We start from the raw sequence: 5949 nt of genomic DNA on the forward strand, positions 1-5949 counted from the left end.
GGGCCCAACGCCTGACACGCGGCGGCAACGCCCTCGCGCGGACAGGTGGAGGAGGAGGGGAGGAGGTCGACGAGCGACTCTGACCCCGCGAGGGGGGAGAGAGGGGGGCCGAGCCCGCGTCGGAAGGGAGGCCGGGCCTCGGGGCAGCGAGGGGGAGAGACACCGACCGGAGCCCCCACCGCCACACCGGGACGCGCACACGGGTTCGACTCAACGCCCAGGCGCCCACCTTGGCACCCCGGCAGCTTTCCCCCGACGCACGCCTTCCCAGAGGACGGCGGGGCCGGACGGGCCCCCGCGCAGACGCACCCTCAGCCAACAGGCCCCACGGACCGGCGTGGGCGACAGCCACTAAAGCCTCTTTCTCCTCTACGCCTCGCGGGGCGTCTTTCCCCCCGCACACGCCTCCAAGAGACCAGGCGAGACGCGCCGCCACGGCCGCGGCGGCCGGGACGCCCTTCAAACCGCAACTTCCTCCCGCCCGCCGGGCGGCCCTTCCCCCCAGGCACCCCGCGACCGCCCCGGGACCCGTGCGCGCCCGGCTGCCCCCCCGTGAGGAGGGGCCCGGCAGCACGGCCGCGGGTCGGCCAGACGAGGAGCGAGAGAGAAAGGAACGCCGGCGGGCGGGGAGGGGGAGCGAACCGACAGAACGAGGACCGTCGACGGCAGGGCGGGCCGCAGCGGCACCCCCCGCGGGAGACGCCTCACAAGGGACCGGGAGGCCGCTCGGGCGGCGACCGGGCACGCGAGCCAAGCCGGCGGGAATCACACTGCACCCAACCCGGAGCAGTCCCGCCACGCCCGCGGCACCGAGCCGACCCGAAACCAACGGACAACCCCCGGGAGCCCGAGGAGACGCCAGCCGACGCGAGAGAGAACCGAGGCAGACGCCGACGCCAACCGACGAAGACCCCCGCGTGGCAGCGGGTCCCAACGTCCGACGACGCGCCGGACGCGGCCGACCGCCGGTTCCCCCAAATAAGAAGTCCGCCCCCGAGAGCGAGGCCAACCCCGCGGTTCACGGACCCTCAAGAGCCCCGCGGAGGGGGAAGGGGGGGTAGGACGGCTCCCGCGATCTCCACCGGCCGTGGGAACGCTGCCGTGGAAGGGGGGGACGAGGCGGCAACCGCAGACGCCCGAGAGCACGCGGCACGCACCACACGCGACACGACCTCGCCGCGAGAGTGGCCGGGACGTGGACGCGCGTGGGAGGGACGCACACGCGACGGAGGGCACGGGGGGAAACGGAGGCGGGTGGGACCGGGAGCCCACCGCCGCCCTTCCAAACCCACCCGTCCCGCGACGACCCCTCGCGGTGAGGGGGGTACCGCGCACGCGGGCGTGTGCACGGCCCTTCCCCGCCACCTGCCACCAGAAACCCAATCTCCCCCACAAGCTCCGCACAGCGGCAGGTCGACAGAGCCCCGTCCCGCGTGATCCCTCCTCGTACTCGGAGCGGGGAGGCGCGGGTCGCGGTAGGCGAGAGAGCAAACGCTGCGCGCAGAAGGCTGAGGTCAGGGCGGGCAGCCGAGGGGACCATCCGGGAGAAGCCCCTCGGAGATCGTAAAGCCCTTTCCGAAGATAGCTAGAGAAGGCAAATTCCTCACTGAGGGCGGGACGAACCCAACACCGACGAGCAGCCAAGGGCTCCGTGCACGCAACGGGAAACGAGCAACAGGCGCGGGACAGAACGGGAAGGACCACGCGCCAGCTGGTGGGGGGTCTGCGGTATCGGCAAAGGTCTCTTTCTCCGGGGTCTTCTTGAGCATTCGCGGACCGGGGGGACCTGCGACAGGTCCCCGCCGAGAGCCAGGCCTCTTCAAGGCGCACACAAAGGAGGAGCCTTGACTTGAGGGAGTCCGGTCTTTAAAAAGGGCCAGCCGCGATCGCTCAGCACCACCCTAACCGCGCAGGGCCCGCGGGTGAAGGCACCAAAAACATAGGCACGGGGTGGGCGCTCACCCAACGGAAGGAGCCTTTTAACCGCACACTCAACTCCTCGACCCCCCCCCTTTCTGTCACCGTGCAGAAAGCCGGCAACTAGGACAAGGGAAAGCGTAAAGGCACAAGCACCATGGAGCACAGGAGGCACGCCGGGGAGCGGGAAGCGCCACCGCCAACTCAGAAGCGGGCACCTTGGTGGTCAAAGCCCGGAACGCTCCAGGAGCACCGCAAGGCTCACACGAAGCAGGGCGCGTGCACACACCATTCGGGAAGGGTATGCACCGCAGCGGGTCTACCACCTTCCCCCGGCACGGGGGAAGAGGGCCGCGAAGCAGTGAACGGCGTGGGGGCAAGCGCCCCCGACACGTCCACAGGGACACCGCGAACCACAGCAACAAGTGTGCGCGGGTCAGCGCTCGTGCCGGACAGCCGCACCCCTGACTTCCACACACCACCCTGCAAAGGAATGGGGAGGAGAGACGAGGGGCCCGCTGGCAGAACGAGAAGAGCGGTCGCCATTCGCGCTGAATGACCATTCGCCATGAATGTCCGTCCCTCGCCTGGCGCGGCTTAGGCCCCGGCCCGAAGAGAACGCGGCAGCACCACATCGATCCAACGGGAGCGAGACACGCCATGCATCGGGAACAACGGGCGTGAGAGCTTTCTAACAACGCACTGGACGGGAATACGAGCGAGAAGAGCGAGAGAGAGCACGGGAAGAAGTCGCTAACACTGCCACACACACAAAAAAAAAAATTTACCCTTCTCGAGGGCGAGAAAAAAAAGGAAGCGTTGCACTCGGGAGGCACGTGGCGTGGAAGAACGGGACTCAACGGGCAGCGGAGGTTCGGGAACTCCTTCAAAAAAAAATAAAAATAAAAAATAAAAAATAAAAATAAAAAAATAAAATCCCCTTCGAAGGAGAAAAGGTGCAACTCGGGAGGCACACAGCAGGAAAGAAAGGGACACACCACCAAGCAGCGGAGGTTCGGGAACTCCTTCCAAAAAACAAAAAAAAAAAAAAACAAAAAACAAAAAAAAAAAAACAAATAAAAAAACCGGTCGGCCGCAGAGGAGCACGCCAGGGGGTCACTAGCACCAAACGGGAAAACCCTTCCAGTCGCACTCGGCACCAACGACTCCTACCGGTAACGGACGACAACCACCACGGGGAAATCGGGAACGCCTGACACGCGGGACGGTTGTCATAAAGCTGCCCCACAGAGCACAGGCAAGCAAGCACGGGAAAGCAGGAAGCGCGTACTCATGGGGGGACGCTAAGCTTCAAGCATCGAAGAGGCCCATGCGCAGAAGAAAAGAGCTAGGGCTGGACAAGCAAACAGCCTTGGTGCAAGCCTCTTCCAACGTCCTTTAATGACAAAAAGAGTCAAAAGGACAGCGTGTCAGCATATATCTCCAGGTACAATAAGGACAGATAGCAAAGATGAAAAGTGTAAAAGACACAGGGATAAACATGACAGGCCACACGGAACGTCTGGAAGTCATGTTCGGTGACGTGTCCCCAAGAGGTCCCCATGTAGAAAGAGAACCGGACCGCAAAGGAACAACTGGTCGACCTTAGAACCCTGAGTGCTCACAGACCGAGGAGGCCATGGTAGATAGCCTGGAACACAGCTTCCCCTCGGCCTCAGAAGTCCATGCTCCCGCTGGCAGGGACCGGGGAGGATCCTGGAAAAAATAAAGTCTCGGAGGCGCCCCCTAGCCGGGACACCTCGGCTCGGAGGCCGGGGACACAGCACCCTCTCGGCCTCAGAGGTCCAGGCTCCCGCTATCAGGGACCGAAGGGACTCCTGGAAAAGAAAAAAAAAAAAATCCGTGGCGCCACCTAGCCGGGCCACCTCGGCTCGGAGGCCGGGGACACAGCACCCTCTCGGCCTCAAAAGTGTCTATGGTCCCGCTGGCTGGGACCGAAGGGACTCCTGGAAAAGAAAAAAAAAAAAAAAAAAACTCCGTGGCGCCCCCTAGCCGGGCCACCTCGGCTCGGAGGCCGGGGACACAGCACCCTCTCGGCCTCAGAGGTCCAGGCTCCCGCTATCAGGGACCGAAGGGACTCCTGGAAAAGAAAAAGAAAAAAAAAAAAAAAAACTCCGTGGCGCCCCCTAGCCGGGCCACCTCGGCTCGGAGGCCGGGGACACAGCACCCTCTCGGCCTCAGAGGTCCAGGCTCCCGCTATCAGGGACCGAAGGGACTCCTGGAAAAGAAAAAGAAAAAAAAAAAAAACTCCGTGGCGCCCCCTAGCCGGGCCACCTCGGCTCGGAGGCCGGGGACACAGCACCCTCTCGGCCTCAGAGGTCCAGGCTCCCGCTATCAGGGACCGAAGGGACTCCTGGAAAAGAAAAAAAAAAAAAAAACTCCGTGGCGCCCCCTAGCCGGGCCACCTCGGCTCGGAGGCCGGGGACACAGCACCCTCTCGGCCTCAGAGGTCCAGGCTCCCGCTATCAGGGACCGAAGGGACTCCTGGAAAAGAAAAAAAAAAAATCCGTGGCGCCACCTAGCCGGGCCACCTCGGCTCGGAGGCCGGGGACACAGCACCCTCTCGGCCTCAAAAGTGTCTATGGTCCCGCTGGCTGGGACCGAAGGGACTCCTGGAAAAGAAAAAAAAAAAAAAAAAAACTCCGTGGCGCCCCCTAGCCGGGCCACCTCGGCTCGGAGGCCGGGGACACAGCACCCTCTCGGCCTCAGAGGTCCAGGCTCCCGCTATCAGGGACCGAAGGGACTCCTGGAAAAGAAAAAGAAAAAAATCCGTGGCGCCACCTAGCCGGGCCACCTCGGCTCGGAGGCCGGGGACACAGCACCCTCTCGGCCTCAAAAGTGTCTATGGTCCCGCTGGCTGGGACCGAAGGGACTCCTGGAAAAGAAAAAAAAAAAAAAAACTCCGTGGCGCCCCCTAGCCGGGCCACCTCGGCTCGGAGGCCGGGGACACAGCACCCTCTCGGCCTCAAAAGTGTCTATGGTCCCGCTGGCTGGGACCGGAGAGGAGGGAAGAAATAAAAAAAAAATAAAATAAAATAAAATAAAAAATTAAAAAAAAAAAAATTGGAAAAAAAAAAAAAAATCCGGGACGGGGCCCAAGCCTTCTGGTCGACCTCATCCAGCTGCCACCAACCCCTCCTTGTGTCCCAATAGGTCGTACAGCCACCCTCCTCCCCTGAAGTTCTCCAGGTACAACCTCCTAGCTAGAGATGGTCCCCAGACAGGACGGCGTCTCCGTCGCGCACCCGCCTGCTTGCCTGTCACCCTCTCACCCTGGCCGGCTCACCACAGGCACTTCCCCGTCCTTTGTCACCAACCGGGGGACAGGAGCGTTGCGGAAACTTGTCGCCACTAGGTGTCGCCCGACAGCGATCTCGATCAAGCAAACCAATACAGACTGTCACGCGCCGCCGCCGCCACACACACTCATTCCGTCTCTCCGGAGTGACCTCCCTAGCTCAGGGGGACACTCACCCACGCACAACGGGGCAGGTACCCACCACTTCTCCCGAATGGCACAAACGGTCCCGGTTGTCCCGCCGGAACACAGTGAACGCGGGATGGACTCGGGGCCAACCCCCTCAGGCACCCAGAAAAGGAAAGTAGGACGGAGCGGTGAAAACAGGCCACCTCTAAGTGAAAGGACATGCACTCTCGAATCGGTTAACAATTAGCAAGGAACAGGCACAGTTAGGAAAAGGGAGCGTCCAAACTCCGTCGTGAGGGGAGGGTGGCGGCGACCTCAGTTCCACACCATTTTTAAATGGCTCACTCATTTTTAAAACCCTCCACCGATCCCGATGGGGGGGAGGGGGGTTGTTGTTGTTCTCTGTTCCTCGCTGCCACCGCCAGCCGGCACTCACCAAACCACACACCTGCCACCCTCTTTGGAAGACTAAACACAGAGAGTAAATTAAAAGAATGGTGGAATGATGGTGGAATGGTTAAAATTCCCGTGATTTGTTTTCACTCTGATCAAAACATACTTATTTTGTGCATTTGCATTCCCTT

At 61.9% G+C, this 5949-nt stretch overlaps 1 long non-coding RNA gene across 1 annotated transcript in view; it reads right to left on the reverse strand.

Annotated features, from left to right (window-relative positions):
* The window catches only part of LOC147997256 (uncharacterized), an 18373-nt gene extending 12683 nt beyond the window's left edge, over positions 1–5690 (reverse strand). Inside the window, exon 1 of the long non-coding RNA XR_015648047.1 lies at positions 5413–5690. This is a non-coding gene — a long non-coding RNA (uncharacterized LOC147997256). The remainder of the gene's footprint in view (positions 1–5412) is intronic.
* Between the last annotated feature and the right edge of the window lie 259 nt (positions 5691–5949).

The sequence above is a fragment of the Rattus norvegicus genome, unplaced genomic scaffold, assembly GCF_021556685.1.
Source record: "Rattus norvegicus strain SHRSP/BbbUtx unplaced genomic scaffold, alternate assembly SHRSP_T2T unassigned-0000203, whole genome shotgun sequence".
NCBI classification, from domain to species: domain Eukaryota; kingdom Metazoa; phylum Chordata; class Mammalia; order Rodentia; family Muridae; genus Rattus; species Rattus norvegicus.